Source organism: Channa argus, chromosome 16 (genome assembly GCF_033026475.1).
Source record: "Channa argus isolate prfri chromosome 16, Channa argus male v1.0, whole genome shotgun sequence".
In the NCBI taxonomy this organism is placed as follows: domain Eukaryota; kingdom Metazoa; phylum Chordata; class Actinopteri; order Anabantiformes; family Channidae; genus Channa; species Channa argus.
The window spans coordinates 11,518,854-11,526,903 of NC_090212.1; positions in this window are offsets into that span (position 1 = coordinate 11,518,854).

The window sequence follows — 8,050 nt, forward strand, 5'->3', positions numbered from 1 at the left end:
CCAGGCTGGTCGTGGAGTGGCCACTCAAAGCCTCCTGGAGGCTGGCCCTCACACACACAGCTGGCTGCAAAAGCTGGGGCAGGAGGAGAGAGATGGAGGTTGACAGCTGAGTCCTGGACATATATAATACATTAAGCTATAACCTGCATATGTAACGTGAACAACTTACGCAATTACTCATCCAAAGTTGTCAAGTTTCTTCTACATTTTTGAACCATTCAGATCTTTTGGCCAGTGTCACAACAACCAACCAGTTGGCAGTGTGGAAAAGTTGGCAGCAGCTTAACTTTTCGGCAATATTGCCCGTTGGCATACAATCACACATTAACATTGCGGTGTCGCCCACCTATCACTGCAGCACAGCTGTCACTGCAGCTAGCAGTCTGTACCCTCGCAATCACATATCTGCATATCTCCACTTTCACACAGAGTATGACTGTGGTTTCTAGTTGGAACGTAGTGTTAGAGGATGATTGTTGAAATCAGATATTTTCTGACGCTGCAGGGAGAGTGGAGGTGAGGTGTTGTATGCATAAGGAGATAGAAAGTATTATCTGTCATAGAGTTATGTTGCAGAAAATGATAAACATTAACATTAATGACCAGTGAGTCAGTAACTGTCAGGATGTGACAGGTGCAGGTACGCTAACATTTCACAGGGTCTGCGCCTGTCCCCTCCAAGAGGAGCTCCGGCTAGAGAATTTATTAAGTTGTTTTAGCATTTCAATCCCAGGGTATAGTTTGTCAGGTTCCTCTATTCCAAAGGGAATTGAGAATGTAAGTGAGACGTGAAACTAGCTTATGATACCACCTTGGCCTGAGACGTTTTGGATTCCATGGTAACACACGTGAGCGCGTGTTTCGCGGAGACAGTCTACCCTGAAGTTGCATTTCATTTCAGACAACTTTACCCATGTACTGATTGCATTCACTGCTGCCTTTTTAAAGAATTAAAGACATTTTCTATGGCTGATTTAAGGCTAAAACAACTCCAACACTTGGTAACTGTTGACACGTTGGTCATTTAGGCATGTATAAATCAATAAGTATCACAACACTCCAAGCAAAGCAAGCAAACAGAAAATCACTCGAACTTCACAATTTGTAGAACGACTTAAAAATATCACAGTTTAATGAGGCCAAATTATATATTTCACTGATAAGTTGTTCATTGTTTAAACGATAACTTCAGTCTTTTAAAATATTAATCGTATTAGGTCATTTACCAGTTGAAATCCTTTTAGGTAAAATGACAGTTATAGTCAATGTCAATTCTCCACACTGAATCCACACTGTGAACAAATATTTGAGCAGGCTAAAACTTACTCAGTTAGTTAGCTAAGCTGTACCCACAACTCTGTCCGAAAATATTTAGGAGGTCAGGTCTCAGCAACCAATTATGCTATACTTGTGCTAAGCTTGAAATTAGAAAGATCTCAAGACTTCAACTATTCAACTAATATAGTGTTTGGATTATTATTATTATGGCCCACTATTATGACCCTCTCCGACCTGAAGGGCAACAATTCGAACTGAGCTCTTCCTCTAGGCAGAAGTCTGTTTCTTTCTGCTGTATCTATTTTTGCAGCAGAGCCCACTTCCTTATAACCCAAACCCTCTGACCACAGTCATCTTGCTCTTACTCAATCTTTATCTATTTATACAGCGCAGAGGGAAGAGAGAGTTAATGCAGGAAACACACTCCTTTCTGTAAAAGTCCTGGCCGATTCTATGCTCTGTCCTGTGGCATCTCTGACCACCTGTACTCGTGTTATTTATACTCAGGTAAATGATTTGTCTGGTGTTTGGTCAGAGCCTGGGCCAGTGGGTTGAGGAGCTGCTAGGTGCCTCCACACCACACGTATCTAGGTGGAATCTGGGAGCTTGAATAGCAAGTATGCACATATTCATAACTCCTCAAAATAAGATTCAGTGACAGAAGAAATGAAACTATAGCATCTTTTGCTGCTTCTGTGGAATTTGATAAACAGGGCTGTATCAGAGATATGTCTATACTAATGACCAATTTGTAGTCTTTCATCCACACTGAGTGCCAGAACTTAAATCTAATCTATTCTAAGCCAACAGCTTTAGACCATCTCTGCCAAGCTGCTTTGAAGTGTTATTTATTGTTTACAGAACAAGTGTGAAAATTTGGAGTCCACTAGCAAGTCCAGATTCTCAAAACTAGACCACAATGTGTGAGTGTGGGGTTGTGTCTGAAATCATTCACTCATTCTCCCATTCAATATTTCACTATACATTATTAGTGTGTGTATACACAATTCTATGCACAGGGCACAACGCAGTAAAAATACACTGAAGTTCCCTCCAGAGCTTCTCAACCACACATCAAACTGAAAGCTTCTAAATATTTTTAATTATTATTTTAATTATTATTTATTTCGTCTGCTTTTCTCTTCTAAACAATGCAGTTCTTCTGCAGGTACATTCTAGAAGGTTTCTGCCCGCCATAAACTCTGGCAGGACATCAATGTCTAAATGTTTTAGTTGACAAGTACTATAACCTCATTTCCTTTTGTTGGACCAAAAGTCAATTTTCTATTTTGAAGCTACAATATTTTAATACTAATAATGGATCAAATTCCTGTGGAATAAAATAGCGACAGACAGCTCTACAGATTTTATAGCACAACTCAATGTTTTAGTTTTATGCCTGCAACGTAACTGTCTGTGGTGCAGTCTAACTCACTGCTCACAGCAGACAAATGTTTTCAGTGAAAAAAGCCAGACATATAAAGTTTGCAACTAGCCGGTGAACAAAGTGGCGCATTTAGCAGATAAAGTGTCTGATGTTTCCCTCTGGACTTGGTAGAGACCAAAAACAGAGCTAAAAGGAAACTGAATATAGGGCATTCTTTCATCAAGTGAACACTCTTTGTATCTGCTGGATGTGAATGCAACCATTTGCTAAATCAAATTAAAGCTCAAATCAGTTTTTCAAAGAATAAATATATCATATACCGTACTAGGTAAAGAAATACAAGAGAATCAGAAGAAAACTGAAAAATGGTTTGTAAACTCCCCCATGTTTCCTTTCAGATTTCTTACTTTATAGGAACTGTGTTTCCTCAGTGGATCTTCTGGACACTACTTCAAAATGGAAAACACATTCTGGGGTTTCTTTACAATTGTGTTTTTAAAAGTACTTTTCCCTTTTCTATGGAAGATATTCTTATGCACTTCAGAAATGTTTAAAGAGGAGTTTTTAAAAATTTCGAGCTTTGCCTGGCCTTCTGTTTCAAAGGGCTCCTGAAGGTGTCTTGTCGTTCCTCACATGCATATTTGCTGCTGTAAGCACGCTGAAGTGGTCAGGTGGATCATTGAGACCCAGTGCTTTTAACTGATCACAACAACAAAGGTTCTCACGGCTCTAATCCTCTTTGGCTCTTATCTCTCACCCCTCCTCACCCGTCACATCATCCTCATCGGCTCACGTAGGATCAGACCTACCAGCGCGGACTTTTTCATGCCTTTCTCTTTTGGCATGCTCTTTCTATCCTTATTACTTTCTCTTTCCTTTCAGATTATCTCTCCAGCGCCACCGTTGCTCACTCTCTCACCCTCTGTCTTTTTTGCCTCTATTTCTTTTCTGTCTCTCTCACTTTTACCAGTTTATCAGTTCTTTCCCACCAAGGGCATCTGGGTCTTAAAGGACCCTCTTCACCCTTTGACTAACAAAAGCTGAGTCACTTTTGAAATGAAGAGCAGAGTCTCTGAATGACACTCGCTAAGCCCCATTTGAAGGGACGCTTCAGTCTCTTATCAACAATAGCTTCAGCCTTGTGTGTGGACTACGATCAAGCATAAGGCGGTTCATTCAGAATGGTGGGAAACTAAGCAGCAGCAGGAAAGAGAAAGCATTTGAATAACAACTTTCTTCTGCTGTGGCATCCCTAAAACTTTGTGATACAAATATTTTAAATCCCCAGAGCCTGCTGTTTCATATTGCCACCAGTTCTTACTTCCTCTCTATGATGTTGTGCACTATAGTTTTCCCAACCAACACAGGTTAATGTGGCCATTTACTTTGATATCAGTAAAATGAATCAACCTTTAAAGGCTATTAGTGTTATTAAAAATGCCCCAGAGGGAGCAGCTATGGCTCATGTATTTCCAAGGGCTGTGTATGTGTTGCAGTTAGCTTTAGATTATTGGGGCTTATTGGAGTAACAAGCTAATGGAATTAAGTTGCTGGATTTCACGCACCGTTGCCAAGATTCAGCATTAAAACGCTGTGTGCTGAATAAATAGTGCTTTAAGTAGATGAGATTCCGACACGGGAGAGATTCGCTTGTCAGAGCAGCATTGTTTGCTTGGCTCCTGAGCCAGTGAAACTGTCAAGTGTGCTGCTGGCCACTGATGGATGGATGGATGGAGGAATGAGGCAGTGGATTTCTCTTCTTATAGTGCATTTTTAAAAGCAGAAGTTGACAAACTCTTCAAAAGCTGAAAGCTAAGAAACTTTCCTCTCGTATCCAGTTTATTAGAATAGAATTGCATGATCCACTTCTGAAAGGAACTGCTGGAAGCACACCTAAAGATACCCCCATGATGAAAAAGCAAGGATTTCTATACACATCTATATTTGCCAGCTAATTACGTACATGAAAAGTAGAATCAAAATGGAATCCAAATATTTACCAAAATAAACTCATGTTTTGTTTCATTTTTCCATCAGCGCTGCCAGAACAGAGTCCTCTCCATTACAGATAATTCATCTGATGTTTGTGTTTGTTGGTGGATTAGCTGGGAGGCGTTGCTGTTGGCCCAGACTGTAAAACACTCTCATCTGTATTTTAATGGACTAAGAAGCAGTGGGAGGATGTGGCTCCATGCCACAATTTCACAGTGAAAGAGGGGATCGTATGTAGTAGGTAATCTATTTGTGAGAGTGTTTATCCGTATAAATGGAATTAGTAGATGGTTTTGACGACACATTAAAAAGGCAGCACTGAGTGTGTGTGTGTGTGTGTGTGTGTGTGTATGCCTGTGTGTATCCTCCCTGCTCCCGGATCCATATTTGATCGACCCTAATTAAGGTTTCTGTGCAAAATATTTCTGTACTTTTATTATGCTGTGGATGTGAGGTAAAATTTAAAAAATGATAAAGGAATCACAAATATGAAATTAGAGTGTACACAGATTGAAGTAGGAGTGGATTCACAATACACACATGGCATGAAATGAACACCAAAAGAGATACAGCTGTATGTAGATATGAGTATGAAGTACATTAACTGCTGTGAGTAAGATGGAAGTGATTATGTTAGGCGGTGTGATGGCGTACTTTCACAGAAACAGCTGATTTAAATCCCTGCCGCTTAATTGTTAAGATAAAGAAGCTGGGCACAGAACCTGCAGATTCATTTCCTACATTTGACTGCAAATGTTTTAATGTTGAAAGCAAAATGACAGCACGGATGCATCACGCACATACGAATACACACACAGAGAGCTTGCAGATGGTGGGGTCTCTCTAACCCGGCTCTTTGTAGCCCTTTCACAGTTTGAGCAGAGGAAGAAAAGGCTTGTCTTTTATCAGGCTCTGAACACAGCAGTGTTGACATTGGGATGGCACCTAATTAGGTTAGGCCCAGCACAGCATGGATGGTTAACTAGGCTGGCCTAGGCCTTGGGCTCCATAGATCCCAAGGTGACTGCCACACTACAGCAGAAGAATGATACCTCTGACTATTAATGTACTTTTAGCATTAGCTATATTCTAAAAATATTGCCACAGAAAATAGACACACCCACACTTATGTTTCCTTATTCTCTCCAATAAACTCTCTGTGCTAGAGAGTTTGACATGCACAATGGTTGGGGGATTTTCACTTACATTTTTCATTACTTGTTTTAAATCAGTCTATTGTACTGCATCAGGAGCTCTTATGAACATTAGGAATTTTCTTGCTCTGAACTATAAATAGCGTTGCCACATCCTGAGGTCTTAGCAATTACGTTGCTGAATACAGTGTTGTAATAACGAGAGAATTGACGTGCAGAGTCGTAGCTGCAAAAGACAGTTGTTTGGCAAATGGTTATGCAATATTTGGCTGAACAATCATAAAATGTTTTTTAAAAAGGTATATGTATTCTTTACAGAAAGTAAATTTTGTCATTGTGTTTTAACACATGGGCTACGCTGAACTGCAAATTCACAAAAGCACCTATATTGTAGTGTGCTAGTTTAGGGCTCTGTAACAGGCTTTGACAGAGCTCAAATAGGCTAATAGTCTAAAACTAGTGGTCATGAATGGGGGAGTCATTTATCACAGAATATACATTAGGTCAGAGATATCAAGAGATATCAAATTACTCAGTTTCTTTCTCAGACTGCTCTAAGTGGCAGAAGCAAAAAATATAAATGACTTTTCCCATCTGTGTCCTTACATTAGAGACAGACAGCAGATAAAATCCTTTGATCTGAGATACCATGTGCAAGTCTGTGAAATAAGTTTGCACAGACATGATGGGAGTTTGTCCAGAATGGCTTTATAAATAAAACCCATCAATGGCTCAGCTAATTAAAATGGCATATTTGAAAAGAAGTGCACTTTCCTATTTGTCCAGTGACTAAAGGACCAAGTGGGATGGAGAGAGGCTGACAGAAGCTCTGTTTGGGTTTAGTTTCACAGTTCTCTTAGTTCCCCCAAGGGGCTGCGCTTTGTAGCGTCATTAACAGTTTCCTTGTGTGGAATCCCCCTCTCTGATTCAATTTCTGCTTTATTGCCAGATTGGCCTCATTGAAATGAGATGGTCAAGATGGAAAGGGGATGTGAGCTGAAAAAAGAGGATGTTGTCTAGGAGTATGTGAGCTTTGTACCGACATGTGACATTAATGATTTAAAAATGACATTTTGACTCATTTCAGCTTTAGTATATCAATGCAATGTATCACTGCCGGTGAGAATGGAGATGTTCATGTGTATATTAAGACTGGCAACAGAGCATCGTAGCCACTTAAGGTCACATTAGCTCTTCACAGGTGTCTGAGAATTAAATGAGATCACTTGAATGAGTGGGAGAGTGGGTAAAGAGAAAAGACGAGTGTGTCTGCGTTGCTTGTAAAGAAAGACAGAAGGAGACGACTGCAAGAGGAGGAGGAGGAGGAGGAGGAGGGAGAGTTGTAGGAAGAGAACAGGAGGGAAGGAGGAGGAGAAGGAGGGGGTGTCCGGTCATGCTCAAGCCCAGCATCTTTGAGAGAGAAGAGGGGAGAAACACAGGGAGAAAGAGAGCGAAAAAGAAAGGAGAGCGCTTTGCAAGCCACCCAGGCTTCATTACCATGTCAATCTAAAGAGAGAGAGATAGAGAGGGAGAAACAGGCCGGCCAAGGCCCAGCAGTGGGGCCGGATCCATATGGTGCTGCCGGCTCTGGAATGAATAGTGAATGGAGCGGCTGGGCGCTGGGCTGCTGGAATCTGCCTCCAAGCCTTTGTGAACAGGATGACCAAAGACAAGAGGGAGCTCTGCAGATGGCCTGGGCTATAAATAGGTAGCTAGTCTATCTCTGTGCTGTCACTCTTCTTGTCTATCTGCCTCCCAGCTCCCCCCCCATCCCACCCCACATGCTGCCAGGCCCCTGGACACCACTAAACCCAGGAAATAAAAGCCTATGGTTGCATGCCTCCATGATATTGCCACCAGGCTAAAAATCTGAGTTGTCCTTGTTTTTTTTTTTCTCAGCAACTCCCCCCCCCACCCGTCTTCAAACATTTATCATTCAGATTTGTTACAGATGCAGGAGAGGTATGAGACTTTGTGTGTGGGAACGTGTGCATGTGAGCGAACTTGGTCTGCAGAGAGAGGCAGAGAGTTGCTAAGTTGCTCAAACACTAGCTGAGGAAAGCAGAGAAATTGAGCAGTTGTGTTTTCGGTCCAAACTTCTCGCAGATGGACTTTAAAGTGAGTGATAAATCTGTGTCCAGATTGAGGGTCCTTTTGTCATTAAACTAAGCCTTAGCACTGCTGTCCATCTGGCTCTGTGTATGTGTGTGTGCATATTTCTGTGTGTATGTGTGTGTGT